At 43.5% G+C, this 17,380-nt stretch overlaps 1 pseudogene across 1 annotated transcript; it reads left to right on the plus strand.

The window, feature by feature from the left end:
• The first annotated feature begins 1,178 nt into the window (after positions 1-1,178).
• Positions 1,179-3,559, plus strand: LOC113890515 (annotated as a pseudogene). Its single transcript, XR_003510513.1, has one exon. The product of XR_003510513.1 is annotated as a phosphate carrier protein, mitochondrial pseudogene (transcript).
• Positions 3,560-17,380: the final 13,821 nt, after the last annotated feature.

Below are 17,380 nucleotides of genomic sequence, written 5' to 3' on the forward strand. Positions count from 1 at the left end.
TTTGACTAGAATTTCCTAATCTCCAAAATCATGGCAGGGATTCAGTAGTCAACGGAACAACATCGAATGAATGAAAATAATCAGCATCCCTCTCTCAATCTAGGGAGAACCTCCATCCTTCCTGCTGCTACTGCTGCTAAGTCACTTCAGTCGTGTCCGACTCTTTGCGACCTCATTAACGGCAGCCCACCAGGCTCCCCCGTCCCTGGGATTCTCCAGGCAAGAACACTGGAGTGGGTTGCCATTTCCTTCTCCAATGCATGAAAGTGAAAAGTGAAAGTGAAAGTGAAGTCGCTCAGTCGTGTCCAACTCTTAGCGACCCCATGGACTGCAGCCTACCAGGCTCCTCCATCCATGGGGTTTTCCAGGCAAGAGTACTGGAGTGGGGTGCCATTGCCTTCTCCATCCTTCCTAAGACCCCACAATAACTCTTGGAGGGAAACGAGTGGAGTGTGGGTTTGGGGGAGAGGTATCCTCCCTGTCTGCGCTGTAAGAATGTTAGGTAAGGCTGGAAGCTCAGGGACTGGTCCTCTAATGCTAGGTTCCTGGTTCTCGAACATTCTGTGGCCATGGAGATGACCATTACCATAAGCGGGCTGTTTGAGTGAGGACTCCAGAAAGGCCCTTCAGGAAGGCAACTCTTCCTGAAAGAGTGCATGGCGACTCTTCACCCTGTCACTCATCTCCTCATCTACTTACTTGCCTATTCATGTGTTTACTCATGCTTGTACTTGTTGATTTATTTTTTTAGCATCTTTGTAGAAGACTAAGCTGCTGAGCTGGACAGAAGCCACTTGGCGCATTAGGCATGGAAAGCCTTACCACGGAAGGTGAGACCTAGGAACCACTGAGGAGGAAGCTGAGGAGGGTTGAGGGGCGGGGTTCCTATCGTTACCAGAAGCCTATTCGCCCAAAAGCTTGAGGGCGGGGCCAAGGGCCGTCCTGGAGGTGAGGGGCGGGGCGATGCTCCTACTTAAAATTTCAGGAGCCAGTTGAGATCCAAAGGCAGTCAAACCGGTAGGGGGTGTGCAGGCATGTAGAGAGCGGTCGAAGTCCTTTGGGCTCTGGCGCGACCTGTCCCTCGCTCAGACCAGACCGTTGGGTTAGCAAGCTCACGTTGGTGGGTCGGGGAGGGGGGAGTTCAGACGCATGCGCAGTGCTCTGGGGCCCCTGAGCGAGGAAAGAGCTCAGGCTGAGGAAAGCGTGTGCCTAGACCCAGCGCGGCCATGTGTGATGCTGGCGGTTACCAAGCCCTGCGGGGGAGAAGCGCGGGCCAACTCAATGGCAGGCCCTGGGCAGCAGCCTTGGAGGAGTCCAGCTACGAGTACGGCTCCACGAAGTACCTACTGCTGTGTGGCCTGGGCGGGATGCTGAGCTGCGGACTGACGCACACGGCCATCGTGCCTCTGGACCTGGTCAAGTGTCGCATGCAGGTGGACCCCAGCAAGTACAAGGGCATCCTGAGCGGCTTTGGCGTGACACTGCGGGACGACGGGCTGCGTGGCCTGGCCCGAGGCTGGGCCCCGACCTTTCTAGGCTACTCCATGCAGGGCCTCTTCAAGTTTGGCCTCTACGAGGTCTTCAAAATCCGGTACGCGGAGCTCCTGGGCCAGGAGAAGGCCTACGAATGGAGAACCGGGCTGTACCTGGCCGCCTCAGCCAGCGCCGAGTTCTTCGCCGACGTGGCCCTGGCCCCGATGGAAGCGGTGAAGGTTCGCATGCAGACGCAGCAGGGCTATGCCCGCACGCTCCGGGCCGCGGCCCCCAAGATGTACGGCGAGGAGGGCCTGTGGGCCTTCTACAAAGGCGTGGCGCCGCTCTGGATGCGCCAGATCCCCTATACCATGATGAAGTTCGCCTGCTTCGAGCGCACGGTCGAGGCGCTTTACAAGTACGTGGTGCCCAAGCCGCAGAGCCATTGCACCAAGAGTGAGCAGCTGGCCGTGACCTTTGTGGCCGGCTACATCGCTGGCGTCTTCTGCGCCGTGGTGTCCCACCCTGCGGATTCCGTCGTGTCCGTTTTGAACAAGGAGAAAGGCAGCACGGCCTTTGACGTTCTCCAGAGACTGGGGTTCAAGGGCGTGTGGAAAGGCCTGTTCGCCCGGATCATCATGATTGGCACCCTGACTGCCCTGCAGTGGTTCATCTACGACTCGGTCAAGGTCTATTTCAAGTTGCCTCGCCCTCCAGTCCCTCAAGCGCCCAAATCCCGAAAGTAGGCGTGGATTGGAAGACTCCTGTAGCCACCGTTAGCCAGTATTTCGATTCCGTGGGGGATTATGTTCAAATAATACTAGTGCTAGGATGTTAACGTTTGTGGGGAGGTGACAACGTGCAGACCTAGTTTTCTTTAAGTGATCCATTCCTGCTTTTTAGCAATCCAAGAGAATTGCAACCGTTTCATTTGAGGGTTTGGACCATTGTCTTTGGGGAGTCGGCATGGTTGCTTTAACTCAATAGCTTTTCAGCAATTATAAGGGGAAAAAATTCTTGACAGGAAGTAATGTTAGGTGATTTAGTGCCTCTAGGTTGTATCTCCTTTGATTCACCATTCAGTGGAGATTATCCAGGCATCACTAAAAAAGAGCCTACTGATGAGGTTTCAAGGTCAGCCCAACTATATGGGACAGAGAACAAAGTAAAATTCTGCTACATGGTGCTCATCTCAATAGAAATCGTGCACCTATTGAATAGATGAAGGATTCGTTCCATATTTCTTGTTCATGTCCATTGCAGATAAAAATTATTAAAGTTAAATTGTGACTTACATTTCCCGATAGCTTAGAATGCATTCACTCTTTTCAAAGAGCATGACATAAGATCTTCGTTTTCTCATTTGGCTTTGTCCTATTCTCTTCCTGATGTTGCTGATTAGAACATAGCTCGCTCCAGGAAGTGCTACAATTGGATCAATGTGGAAAACCAAGATGAGATGAAGGGCGGGCTCTGGGAATAAATATGTAAAGAAAAGTCTCTGTTCTCTAAAGATTTCTTTTGTATGATTCAGCTTTCAACAGCCTTACATCCAAAGAAGGTCATACCACCCTGACATTTAAACACATACACACATGAAACCCTACAAATTCCAACAATTTTTGGTTGAATATTAATGGTTTTGGTGACTTTGAAAGGAAAATCTCATTTTTAATGTAACAAATGTCATTCATTTAACTTGGTATGTCATTCATTTACCTTGGTAGATATTTCATTGATCTTTGAAATGGTTGAGGTTCATAAAATGTATTAAAGTTATAAAGCACATTTTCAGTTTTCTGTAGCCTTCACATCTCTGATTGAGGAAACTATAAAATAAGTGAAATTCTGTGAATTAGAGATGTTTATAGAATGTGAATAAGAAACTCCAATATAATATTTGATATGATTAACCAAATGTTGCACAATTGCCCTAACACCTTGTATTAAAAAACACAAACTTAGGATATGTTAATGTTTTAACTATGTAATAGTTAACTGCTTAGTGGTTAACTGATGTTAAAAAGTGCCTAAATACATTTGAACTGTCTTGATTGGATAATAAAGAACTGGAAGAAAAAAATCAGAATTTGTGAATGAGATGCAATGAAATCTATATTTAAAAAATCAGAGCTTGTGAATGAGATGCAATGAAATGTAGTGTTTCTATTTTGTTAGGGAGGATGCAGAGGAAGGATCATAATGTATTTTTAAGACTCTTTGACTTCCTGGGAAGTTAGTTTCTGGGTTTGTGGAAAAGAAAAGTTCTCAAGGAAGGGAAATAATAAATTTTGAGGAACTAAATTGTGCAGGTTCATTTCTGCAAAATTTTAAAACAAATATATTTTTGGTTTGGGCTTCTCAGGTTGCTCAGTGGTAAAGAATCAGCCTGCTCATACTGCAGGAGATGCAGTTTCATTCCCTGGGTCAGGAACATCCCCTGGAGAAGGAAATGGCAATCCATTCCAGTATTCTTGTCTGGAAAATCCCATAGACAGAGAAGCCTGGTGGGCTACAGTCCATAGGGTCACAAAGAGTTGCACAGAAACAGCGTATTTTTGGCTAGTGTTGCAAAATGTTTGTGGGAAGTTTCTTTGGTCAAGAGTTTTTTAAGTAAATTGCTGTGACTTTCCTGGTGGTCCAGTGGCTAAGACTAAGCACTTCCAATGCAGAGGGCAGGGTTAGATCCCTGGTCAGGGAACTGGATCCCACATACCACAATGAAAGATCAAAGATCCCACATGCTGCAACCAAGACCCAACGCAGCCAAATAATTTTTTTTAATTTATTAAATAAATTGCTTTCTAAGGTAATATAATTTAAGGAATTGCTACAAAATCTATGGAGTCTCAAGATAATAAGAGACCACTTGTTCTGGTCTGTGGTATTTGATGGTTGTTCTGTTGACAATACCAGATGATTTCTGTAATATACAGTGTGCATGTGTAGACAAGTATAATCTATGGAGAACTGTTGGACATGATTCTTAATGTCATGGACATGGTCAAGAGGATGGGTTTACTTAGTTTGGGTCAGCAGGTTTCATATTCAGTCCCTAGATTTCTATTTGCCTTTTTGTTGTTGTTTGTGGTAGTTTACAAACGTCTTACTAAATAGAGGCCATGGTAGCACACAATAAAGAATAAAACTCAAACTGAGAAAGATAATGTGAGTTCAGAGTCATTAGGCACTTTTTTTCCCTAGTACTATTCCTTTGGAACTATTTAAACTTCTATTCACTGTTTTACCTTGTCTGTAATTACCACTCTGTGAAATCGTGCATATCTGGTAGAAAAGCCATAGTGTATGTCTGGCATTGTTAGAAATGTTATATTCATTTTTCACATAATCTCAATCTTTGAAGTAGTCAATTTTATGCATAAACAGATTCAGAAGCTACATAACTTGCTCATACAGCTAATAATTGATACAGTTTGAATCAGAGTCCACATGTTCTTCATTGCGTTACCTCAACACCTTAACAAAACCAGTGACTCTCCTTTTCATAAATTGCTTTTATAGTACCTCAAAAATATTTTTTAAAAATCTTTTATTTGTATGTACTACAAAACATTCCTAATTTTGCACTAATGAAAAGTTTGTAATGGTCTCAGTTGTGAAGAACCTATGGTGTAATTACTTACAAGTAATCAAATTGCAAAATAGTTAAATACATTTAAATTAATATTTAAATTATTTCCTGCACCAACTCAGTGCCTGAGCTCTTAACCTAAAAGGATTGACAATCATAAAAACAGTGCTTTTAAAAAAATTTGTGGTACTGCAGTTTTAGCAAGAGGTTTTATTCTATCACATTCTCTAATTTTTCCCTCTAATCTTTAGTACCTACAACTAAAAAGTTGGCTTGGACTATTTATCTTTTCCCCCAGGTGGTGATTAAAAGTAGCTTTTTCAAGTATCTGAAATTAATTTCATGATAAGGAGCTGTAATCTCATCCATTGATCTGTTTTTTGAGAAGTGAATAAAGAGAGTAGGTAAAATCTTGAAAAACAAAAGCTGTATTTACATGTTAAACCACACTGATAAAGACTGGAAAGAATGAAAGTATTAATGTTATGAGAATTTTTTCTTGTTGTACAAGTGTGTCTTTAGAACATTTTCTTTTAGATCCTTTCAAAGGCAAGAATAATCACTGAAGTCAGACAATCACATTTTGATAGGCAACTATTCGATTAGAGTATGCTTGTTTTAGGTGGTCTTAAATATCAGTTATTTTTTAAATCACAAGCAAAGAACTGTTTGAAAGGATATTTCCATATTTATAAAACTTTGTCTTGTTTTCCTGAATTCTACCATTTAGATGGGTAGGTAAGTAGAGAGGGTATGAACAATGTAATTATAACTAAGGTTTGTTTGTATGTGTCTCCATTTTAGTTGACATACTTTGAGACCTTCAGAGAGTATCCAAAATTTTAGAGGCAGTTTGTTAATTCTGCCCATGCCCCAGTCTATAACACTATTGATCAGTGTCTACCATGTGCCAAGCATTGTGCTAGGCAGAAAGGTTCTCATGAGGAGCACAACACGTGGTTTCCGCCCTTGTGGAGCTTACAGTCTAGTAGGAAAAATAATCAACAGTTGGGCAAATGCTGCAAAGAAGTATAGGGTACTGTATGTTGTTTTTCAGTCGCTAAGTTGTTTCTGACTCTTTGTGACCCCATGGACTGCATCACACCAGGCTTCCCTGTCCTCTGTCTCTGGAATTTGCTCAAATTCATGTCCATTGAATCATGATCCTATCTAACCATCTCATCTGCATCTAAGTGGTGTTTGAGATGATACCTAGAGGATAAGTAGGAGTCAGTCCAGCAAAGAGAAGATACACAGCACAGTAGGTGCCCTTCTCTTGAAGAAAGAGGAGTATTGATGGTTTTGAGAAACTGAGAGAAGTTCACTTCAGCTGGAACCATTCAGTTGCAGAGAGGGTGATGTGAAATGAAATAGGAAAACAGGTAGACAAGAAAGGTAAACGTTCACTGCAGGCTCTGGAGTTCTTGTTGAAGATTTGAACCCAGAGTGTTCTTTGAGCAACTAAAAAACCTCTGAAGGACTACAAGCATGGAATGGCCTTCAAGTTGCCGTGTGGAAAGAAATAGAGTGGAGAAGAGAGGTTAGTTAAAATGTTGCTGTAATCCGGGTGAGAGAATGGTAGCCTGGACTAGAATAATGACAAGTGGGATGTTAAAATACCATGAGAAGCCAAAAGGTGGAAGCAACTCAAATGTCTGTCAGTGTATGGGGTGAAGGGATAAACTGCCTGTGATATACACATGCAATGGAACATTATTCAACCATAAAAAAGGAACAAAATACTGATGCATGCTGTTACTTGGATGAGAAAGAAGCCAGGCACAAAAGGTCACTTTTTGTATGATTGTAATATACAATCCTTTTATGTAATATATCAAAATAGGCAAATCCATAGAGACAGAAAGGGGATTAATGATTAACTGAGGTTGGGATGAGGGGAATCAGTTCAGTTCAGTCACTCAGTCATGTCCGACTCTTTGCAACCCCATGAATCGCAGCACACCAGGCCTCCCTGTCCATCACCATCTCCCGGAGTTCACTCAGACTCACATCCATCGAGTCAGTGATGCCATCCAGCCATCTCATCCTCTGTCATCCCCTTCTCCTCCTGCCCCCAATCCCTCCCATCATCAGAGTCTTTTCCAATGAGTCAACTCCACATGAGTTGGCCGAAGTACTGGAGTTTCAGCTTTAGCATCATTCCTTCCAAAGAAATCCCAGGACTGACCTCCTTCAGAATGGACTGGTTGGATTTCCTTGCAGTCCAAGGGACTCTTGAGAGTCTTCTCCAACACCACAGTTGAAAAGCGTCAATTCTTCGGTGCTCAGCTTTCTTCACAGTCCCACTCTCACATCCATACATGACCACTGGAAAAACCACAGCCTTGACTAGACGGACCTTTGTTGGCAAAGTAATGTCTCTGCTTTTCAATATGCTATCTAGGTTGGTCATAACTTTCCTTCCAAGGAGTAAGCGTCTTTTAATTTCATGGCTGCAGTCACCATCTGCAGTGATTTTGGAGCCCCCAAAAATAAAGTCTGACGCTGTTTCCACTGTTTACCCCTCAATTTCCCATGAAGTGATGGGACCAGATGCCATGATCTTCGTTTTCTGAATGTTGAACTTTAAGCCAACTTTTTCACTCTCCTCTTTCACTTTTTTTTTTTTTTTTCCTCTTTCACTTTTATCAAGAGGCTTTTTAGTTCCTCTTCCCTTCTGCCATAAGGGTGGTGTCATCTGCATATCTGAGATTATTGATATTTCTCCTGGCAATCTTGATTCCAGCTTGTGCTTCCTCCAGCCTAGCATTCCTCATGATGTACTCTGCATAGAAGTTAAATAAGCAGGGTGACAAATATACAGCCTTGACGAACTCCTTTTCCTATTTGGAACCAGTCTGTTGTTCCATGTCCAGTTCTAACTGTTGCTTCCTGACCTGCACATAGGTTTCTCAAGAGGCGAGGTCAGGTGATCTGGTATTCCCATCTCTTTCAGAATTTTCCACAGTTTATTGTGATCCACACAGTCAAAGGCTTTGGCATAGTCAATAAAGCAGAAATAGATGTTTTTCTGGAACTCTCTTGCTTTTTCCATGATCCAGCAGATGTTGGCAATTTGATCTCTGGTTCCTCTGCCTTTTCTAAAACCAGCTTGAACATCTGGAAGTTCACGGTTCACGTATTGCTGAAGCCTGGCTTGGAGAATTTTGAGCATTACTTTACTAGCGTGTGAGATGAGTGCAATTGTGTGGTAGTTTGAGCATTCTTTGGCATTGCCTTTCCTTAGGATTGGAATGAAAACTGACCTTTTCCATTCCTGTGGCCACTGCTGAGTTTTCCAAATTTGCTGGCATATTGAGTGCAGCAGTTTCTGAAGGGAATGGGAAGTGCTTATTTAATGGACATGGAGTATTTTTCCCAGGGGTGTGGTAAAAGAGTTTTGAAAGTGGAGTGAGTCGAACATTGTGAATATCGAGTACACTAAATGCCACTTAATTGTATAATTTTAAATGGTTAATCGTTAGGATTTCCCTGGCAGTCCAATGGTTAAGATTCCATCTTCCTAAGGTAGGGGACATGAGTTTGATCCCTGATTGGGGAACTAAGATCCCACATGCCACAAAGTATGGTCAAAATAAATAAATAAAATTAAAATGGATGGTTAATTGTGTGTTAAATGAATTTAATCTCATTAAAAAATAGCTATCATGATATGGACAGAGGAGCCTGGCAGGTTATAGTCCATGGGATTGCAAGAGTCAGACATGACTTAACAACTAAACAACAACAACATTCCTAAGGAAATGATATTTCTAAATTATGTTTTTAATATATGTATATCTGTATGTCTAGCTTTCCTGCCATAAAGAAATATAACATGTTTTCAGAAAATAATAGTAAAATTTGGTCTTCTAAAAGAGATTCTCTGTGTTGAAAGAACTCTGCCCCTTTGCAAGGCTGGTAATCCACATACACGTAATTGTTAGTCTTCAGATATGAATCGTGAGCTGCTGACAGGGTGATTGTCCGTTTTTAAGAGGATGGATGGAAACCTGGCAAAGAACCATGGTCTTTTCATCTCTAATACGGCTTGAATTCTGGCTGTAGTTACATCTTACTCCCAGATATGAGGATTTGTTGGTGTAATCATTGTCTCATACCTTAATGTCTCCCCTGACCCTTACCAAGAATATGAAGCTTTTTGGTTGTGCTAAATCAGTATCATTCATCTTATTTATCTGTGTGGTGTTTTGAAAGTTTTGCTTTTTCAGGTCATTACCTATGTCTGATAAGTGCTGTTACCAATATTTTTAGCAACCATTTAGTGTACCAAGCGTTGTGCTAAGTACATACAATGTATCATTTAGAATCACTTTGTGAGTTTCTTACTTATATAAATTAAGGATTTTTTGTTTTTGTTTTTGGCTGCAAGTAACACAAAATCTATTACACAACAAGATAAACCATCAAGACACGGATTTTTAACAAGAAATCTGGAGACAAGTGGACCAAGGTTGGTTCAGCATTATCGGTGTTGTCCCCAGGGACTCAGGCTCTTCCAGCTGGTCCTTCTCCTCTGCCGTCTGTTGCGTGTCTTGATGTTTCCCCTTGTGTTCAAGAGATGGTTGCCACAACATCAAACATCACGTCTCAGCCACAGCATCAGGATCAGGAAGCAAGGCAGGCAAAAGCAGATGGGCTCTCTTCACATGTCTCTCTTATCAGAGAAGAAAATCTTTCTCAGAAGCTTCTGGCTGATTTCCCCTTTGATCTTATAGGCAAGAAGTAGGTCACATGCTTTCCTGTAGACCCTATAAACCAGTCACCGACAAGAACAGATAGGTTAGACCAATGCGATAAATCTTCGGAGTTAGGCGCATGAGACCTGAACAAAACCAGGATTTTCTATTGTCGTCATTAGCAAGGACGAGTTAAATAGTTGTCGATAGGCAACCAGGGTCGGCCCTTATATTCTTTTCCTTTTTTTTTTTTTTAAACAAATGAGGAAACTGTCTCAGATTAAATAAATAAGGTAAAACTACAGTTGATAAAACCAGGATTCAAACCAGATTTGTCTGCCTCCAAAACAGTTTGCTATCACATTACTTGCTTTAGCCTGGAACTTGCTATGAGACAGAGCTGCTCTAGATCATATCACAAGGGATTTATTACTGAAAGTGTCGGTAAAACTGCTTTCTAACAGTGACTAATCCCTAATGAAGTCTCAAAGCCAGGAGTCTGGACAATGGCGGTCCATGGATAATGAAATATGATTAGATCTAAATTCTGCTACCATGGCCGGAAAAAGAGAAACCAGGTGAGAAAAACACACACAGAAACAACTTAAAGCAAATGTTTGTTAACCTTTTTTACAGTCATCCTCAGTCTTTTCTTTCTGCACTTTTCCCCCACTGACTTTCCAGAAATGGCCGATTTTCTTTCACATGCTGCATGTTGGGAAAATTTGCAAAGGATTCATCAGATGAACAGATTTCAAAGTGCCACTACCAATTTTTTTCCTTAAGAAATACACCAAGCATCTAATTTGCTGCTAATAAATTCTCTGTAAGTAGCATTATAATTAAGCACACACAACACCATTTTCTGTTTCCAAGAATACAGCTGGGCTGGCACTGAACTGGTGATAGCGCATGGGCACCGAGCGGGAGGGTCCCATTGCATCTCAACTACCACGTACTTTCTCTGTGCAGCTGAGATCTGGCTCTCCGCCCCTCCCCCCATCCTCTGACTCACAGGTCATTGCCCATTCACCCCGCGTCTGTCACTGAACTCGTTTATCGGGCACCTTTGCTGAGACTTGACACTGGCTGTCCCGCTTCCACGCTCTAGTCTCAAACCGTGGCAGGAAGCCAAAGTGATACATACACCTTTCTTAGCGTGTGTCCCCACCACCCCAGCCTGCTAGACTCAACCCTTGGAAATGGAACGATGATGGTCTGCGGCAAAACTGGGGATGGGGAGAGAGGCAGTGGAGAGCAGGAGCGGCAGGGAAGGGCTGACCAGCCAGACCAGGTTTTCCAAACCTGGCTTCACCACTGCCTTTTCATGGCGTTGACAAGTTAGCTTACCTCCCCAAGTCACAGTTACTCATAAAGAAAACGGGGAACCGCAGCACCTACCTTGAAGACTGATTGTGAGAATTAGCAGTAATTCATGTACAACACCTGATGTAAAACAAGAGCTCAGTGTATGACGGCACTTATTATTACCAGCTCCTTAGTAAAGAGTTGAAGGCTGTTAGCAAAGATTTACCCTGTGTTGTGCTGGATTGTTGTTATGGTTCTTGGTTATTCTTTAATTTTTAATGCATCATGAAGTGCATAACACTTTGTGGGAAATGCGGCACGTAGGGAGATGAAAGGCAAGCAGCCTGGGGGTGTTGTGTATATAGAAGCCAACAGCCGCAACCCCGTCCCTCCCTGGCTCCTAGGCAAACAGTTTCTTTCACAAGTGTGTTTTTGGTATGCAAATCACTCTATGCAGATTTCTGTGTGCAAAATACAACATAGAAAAATGGCCCTCTTGCCAAGGAAGATGGGAGACACTGGCTGCCGTCAAATGAATTAGCTGCAAATTTTAGATTTCTTTTCCTACTGCTCTTTCTAACAATGTATGGGGTGAGCATATTTTTGGCACGTTAAATCGAACTATTTTGGCTTTAGATTGTGTGTTCTTGTGATACAAGTGTGCTTATTGGAGCCTGTAACTACTTTTTGAAGGCATAATAATGTTTAGCGGTATTTAACATTTCACAACAGCGAGCCACCTCCAGATAGTAAAAATACTTGTTCTAAAGTCACAGATGGCTTCTGTCTGAGGTTAGTCTGCTAGTCCCCATGTACTTCCTAGTTTTCTGTGAAGATTTGTGCTTATTAACATATTCAAGTTTATATTTTGGAAGATGCTTTCTCCCTAATTAATGTATGTCTTAGTAAGTGAAAGGAATACATTTAACCTTAAAATCATCTTTTTCTTTGGGTGAGCATGGGAAGCCAGCACTTCATTCACAAAGCCACATTTTAGCATCCAAGCAGAATAATAATATGTCTCTTTCATGGGGTTTTTCTCCATTTTCAAAGTCTTTTCCTTTGGGATCCTCTTGTGAGCTAATGGAAGGAGGTGAAGCAAAGCCTTTGCTTTGCCTGAGGTCACTTGTAACAGACACCCCAGGGCTGGGTGCACTTGCAACAGACACCCCAGGGCTGGGTGCTTTGTTTTTCCTGATCGTGCCCAAGGAGAACAGCAGCTGCAGGCCAGTGGCCCCACTGGGCTTCCCTCTCTCCTCTTCTTTCCTTTCCCTACCCTCTAATCATTTTTTGCTTGTTCTGAGTGTTTCAAACTTGCCAAATGAGATGTTCATTAATTTTATAAAATCAAAGCTTAAATTAAAGGCATTTTTCAAAGCAAAGTACCTCATCAGACAGAGAATGACAAGTGTAGCTTCCTACTTATTCCATCATGAATGGCTGGAAAAGAGGAAGGAGATAATTTCTTCACTCTTCATTTACTCATTCACACATTCAAGCATGCATGCATTCATTCATTCAACATCGTGTCTGGAGCATGTCAGACATTGCCCTAGGCGCAGGAACACACAGGGTGAAAATGGTCCCAACCATTGAGTTCACTGTCTGCCAGGGAAGACAGATGTGTAAACAAACTACATTGGCATCGATTCCCCTACAGAATTGTGTACAAAATACAAAGATGGAACAAACGTCATACACACTTGTGAGGAAACAATTTTTGGAGGAGTGTACATCTGAGCAAGACTTTGAAATATGAATAGGTATTCTTCAGGTGAGTGGGGGTGTGGAGAAGCGAGAGAACCAGAGGTAGAGGGAATAGTAAGTATGAAGCTCAGAGGCCTGAACCAGCAAAACATGGGCAAGTTTTTCATCAGAGACATTTCTTTGGCTTGAGAACAGAGAAGGCTAGAGGTATGAAAACTCTCAACATCTCCTGTATCTGTTTCCCCCTTTTTATTCCCATTCCACTACCCTCGCAAGGTCACTTTATGGTTTGTCGAGATTATCGCCAGAGCCTGAAACTGGTCTCATTGCCTTCAGCTTCCTCCCCCCAGGTACACAGCAGAATACTTCAAAGGCCTTGCAGAATTCATCCTGCCCACGATGGTTCTACTGGGCAGAACATAAAGCCCAAGAGCCTTACCCCCGAGGATCTGAGGCTGGTTATGGCACGTCCCTCCGGGCCCCTGACATGGATTGTTCCCAGGCCACTGCCCACCCCTCTCACTGTCCCTCAGGCCCCAGGCTCCAAGCTGGGCATGCCTGCTTCCACCTCCCTTCCTTTGCCCATGTCAGTCCCACTGACCAGGCTGTCCATCCCTCACTGACCTTCACTTCAGTCCTTCAAGGGTTAGCTCAGGGACCCTTGATCTGGCTGGTATTGGCTCCATCCTCTCTCTGCCAATATTGTGTCAGGTACTAAATAGGTTTTGGAATCCCAAAATGTGAGTTCCAATCCTGGCTATACTGCTACCGCTAAGTCGCTTCAGTCGTGTCCGACTCTGTGTGACCTCATAGATGGCAGCCCACCAGGCTCCCCCATCCCTGGGATTCTCCAGGCAAGAACACTGGAGTGGGTTGCCATTTCCTTCTCCAATGCATGAAAGTGAAAAGTGAAAGTGAAGTCGCTCAGTCGTGTCCAACTCTCAGCGACCCCATGGACTGCAGCCTACCAGGCTCCTCCATCCATGGGGTTTTCCAGACAAGAGTACTGGAGTGGGGTGCCATTGCCTTCTCCAAATCCTGGCTATAGCTTTAGACAAATTTCTGAGACTCAGTTTCCCCAAGTGTAAAAGGTGATAGTTTACTTTGTACAGTAAAGTAATTTAGGATTAACAGAGGATGTCGGTCCTCAAACATTAAAGCTGTTATTATTGTTATGATTTAACCTCTTTGCAAAATTCAAACAATTGGAACTACCTTTCTAATTTGCCATGAGGATCATATAAACTGATGAGTATGAAATTTCTGAAATTCATCAACTGAAAAGCCCTTAGATAAAGCTAATTACTATCTTATCTCCTGTTTGTAAATTTTTATCTACTATTTGTATCTCTATTTACAAACTCATTCACTTTATCATTCATTCATCCATTTACTAAATTCCTAATTTTGGTACATTATAAGGAAATGGTAACCCACTCCAGTATTCCGTCCTGGAGAATTTCAGGGATAGAGGAGCCTGGTGGACTATAGTCCATGCAGTCACAAAGAGTTGGACATGACTGAGCAAATAACAAGCTCACCATGGAGGATATAAAGATGAATTTGAAATGCTCCCAAAGAGCGCTGAGAATCAGACAGGAAGGAAGGAAGTCACATCTAAAACCAGGTGGGGAACTTCTTCAGGACCAGTATGAATATGGAACCCGGGAAGGCTGAGAGCTTAGGGATGATCCAGAAAAGCAGTCCTATGCGTGGGTCTGGATGGATGTGATGAGGCGGGAAAGGTGTAGCAGGTTGAGGGAAGTAGCTTAACCTGGGCCGGGAGCATGAGAATCCACAGGGCGTTGGGGAACTGCCATGAAGACAGAGATGGCTTTCAGTCACCCCTTATTCCCCCACAGTCCTTGCAGCAGGCAGGGCATGGTGCTAGGCAGTGAGTCCGGAGGGCAGGTCGTGATGAGAGGTCCCAAACTGCAGCGATAAGAGTCGCCCCGGCCACCAACCCAGCCATGCCCATGTGTCCCCCAGAACTCTCCCTCACGGCACTGAGGGTGCAGGTGCTGTGCTTTTGCCGAGGATGTTCTACAACATCCATCATGTAGTAAGATGAGTCAAGGGGGAAATAGTTTGTGTTACGGAATTTCACTTCAAGTCAGTTTTGTTGAAATGCATATAATTACAAACTGAGGGACACTCAGTCTGTCCTTTACAGTCTGTGGGACAAGGGTGACACCATGGAGGTTTAAACATTAATTTTGTGATCAAAAAATGGGCTATAGAGCACCGACAATAAGCTATCAGAGCTTGAAGATTAATGACCTTCTCCCCCCACATATGTGGAGAGATAGATGCTTAAAGCAAAAACATGCAGATTCCAGAAAGGCCTGGTACTATGTTACTACCACCCTCTGAAATAAGGTTTGAAAATAAACACTTGAAATTCTGCCCAGATTGTTGTAATCTTATTAATCTAACAAAGAGACTCAGTAACAGCCTCAACCAGGGGGCTGGTGTTTACCATGTAATTTGCAACAAACTGATAAACACACCCTTGCCCCACTTGCAGAAAATTCTCATGTTCCCTGCAAAGAAGCAGTTGGCAGAAAAATAGTAAAGGATTAGAGACCGAAAAGCCATGGTTCGGGTCCTGAGTAAATGTCTGCTCATCTCCCCTAACCTCCGGCCTCCTGGCCCCATGCCATTACCAAGTTCAGAGGTACAGTGTGTGGTTTCTGCCGGTCTTGCCCTCCTAAGCTTTCTGCCCTGATGCTCGGGACCCTTCAGAGCAGTCTGGCAAGATCTCCCTCTGCAGGATTTCTGCCTGGGGGTCTTGCTGGGCGACTGTGAGGTCATCCTGGGTTCTGAGACAATGGCAGAGGGCAGTGCTCCTTCCCCCAGTCTCTAGGGACGGTGGTATTTGACAACACTGGTGACCATGGCTACTTATAGACTTCTAGGTTGCAAACCACAGGATGACCTCTGGCTAACTCAGTAGAAAAGGTATTTATTGGAAGAATAGTAGGCAGGAGCTAGGCAGGCTAGGCAGGTGGGGTCATGCCAACTTGTTCAGTCACTAAGTCGTGTATGATTCTTTGCCACCCCATGAACCAGAGCAGCATGCCAGGCTCCTCTGTCTTCCACTCTCTCCTGAAGTTTGCTCAAATGCATGTCCATTGAATCGCTGATGCTATCTAACCATCTCATCTTCTGCCATCCTCTTCTTTTACCTTCAATCTTTCCCAGCAACAGAGTCTTTTCTGGTGAATTGGCACTTTGCATCAGGTGGCCAAAGTATTGGAGCTTCAGCATCAGTCTTTCCAATGAATATTTAGGGTTGATTTTCTTTAGGACAAATTCTGGCTGCCCCATCACATGGTCCAGCTAACCCTTCCTACGGCCGCCAGCTCCGAAATTCATCTCTAAACACTGTCCAAACCTTTGTCTTTTTCCCTCAGGAGTAAAATCCCAGGGAAGGACCTACATTTGACTGCCCCCAGGCCCACATTTCACCTTCTACATGCAGGGTAAGGCCTACCTCCCACCAGGACCCACACAAAAGGAAGATATTTAATTGTTGGGTAGCCAAACAATGAAAAAATACACTCACTCCTCTGATTAATAATAGCTAACACTTTTTGACCATGGTGTCGGGCCCTTTAGATGAATGAACTCACTGAGTCCTCACGACAGGCCCGTAAGAAAGGGCTCCACTTTACAGATGAGAAACTGAATAACATGCTGAAGGCCCTGCGGCTAGGAAGCCACCAAACTATGAGTCAAGCCTGACCGTGGGGTTTGGACAGAAGTCAGTCACTGTCTGCAGAGGCCCCGGAAAAGCTAAGTGTAAACCTCACCTAAGATGAGCCTCTCTCATTTTGTCTGGCTCACCCAGGTGACTCCTCTTATTCCTGTTTGCTTTGCCTCCAGGCTCACTGCTCCCTCGTCCAGCTTGTCTATCCAGGCTCTCACCCCCATCTGTTTATGTAAGACCCCTCTCTTTTTTAACCATGGTTCAGAAGAGTATGTGGCCCATGCTGGAAGTGCACTAGGACATCAAATAAGCCAGGATGAATTCTACCGAATCCCTCCACAGTATTTTAAAAATGGTTTGTCCTTATGAGGGTCTGTTCCAGGATCCGAATCACTGAGTAAAGAGGCATATTAACTTTTATAAGTCTAATCCTCCTAATTTTTTTTAAAAATGTGGCTATCAGTGAGTGATTGTAACTTGTATAGCAATAGAATTTGACATTTGGGGATTTCGATTATTTTTAAAAATTGGTACGCTTGGAATCTTGATCAATATTTCCTATATTAAGGAATGAGAGCCAGAGGCCTGTCACTGTGGTAATTGCAGCCTTTATTGAAAGATTGACATTCTCTTTGTGACGTGCTCTATGTTATTGGAGAAGGAAATGGCAACCCACTCCAGTGTTCTTGCCTGGAGAATCCCAGGGACGGGGGAGCCTGGTGGGCTGCTGTCTATGGGATCACACAGAGTCAGACACGACGGAAGAGACTTAGCAGCAGCTATGTTACAAACAAAGCCTCTTTTCAGTCTTAAAATATCCTGATTTTTTAGTCATTTATTTCTCTCGTTTCTTACCTCCTTTTAGATTACCAGGGTAATCTAAAAGAT

The sequence above is a fragment of the Bos indicus x Bos taurus genome, chromosome 3 (assembly GCF_003369695.1).
Source record: "Bos indicus x Bos taurus breed Angus x Brahman F1 hybrid chromosome 3, Bos_hybrid_MaternalHap_v2.0, whole genome shotgun sequence".
Lineage (NCBI taxonomy): Eukaryota > Metazoa > Chordata > Mammalia > Artiodactyla > Bovidae > Bos > Bos indicus x Bos taurus.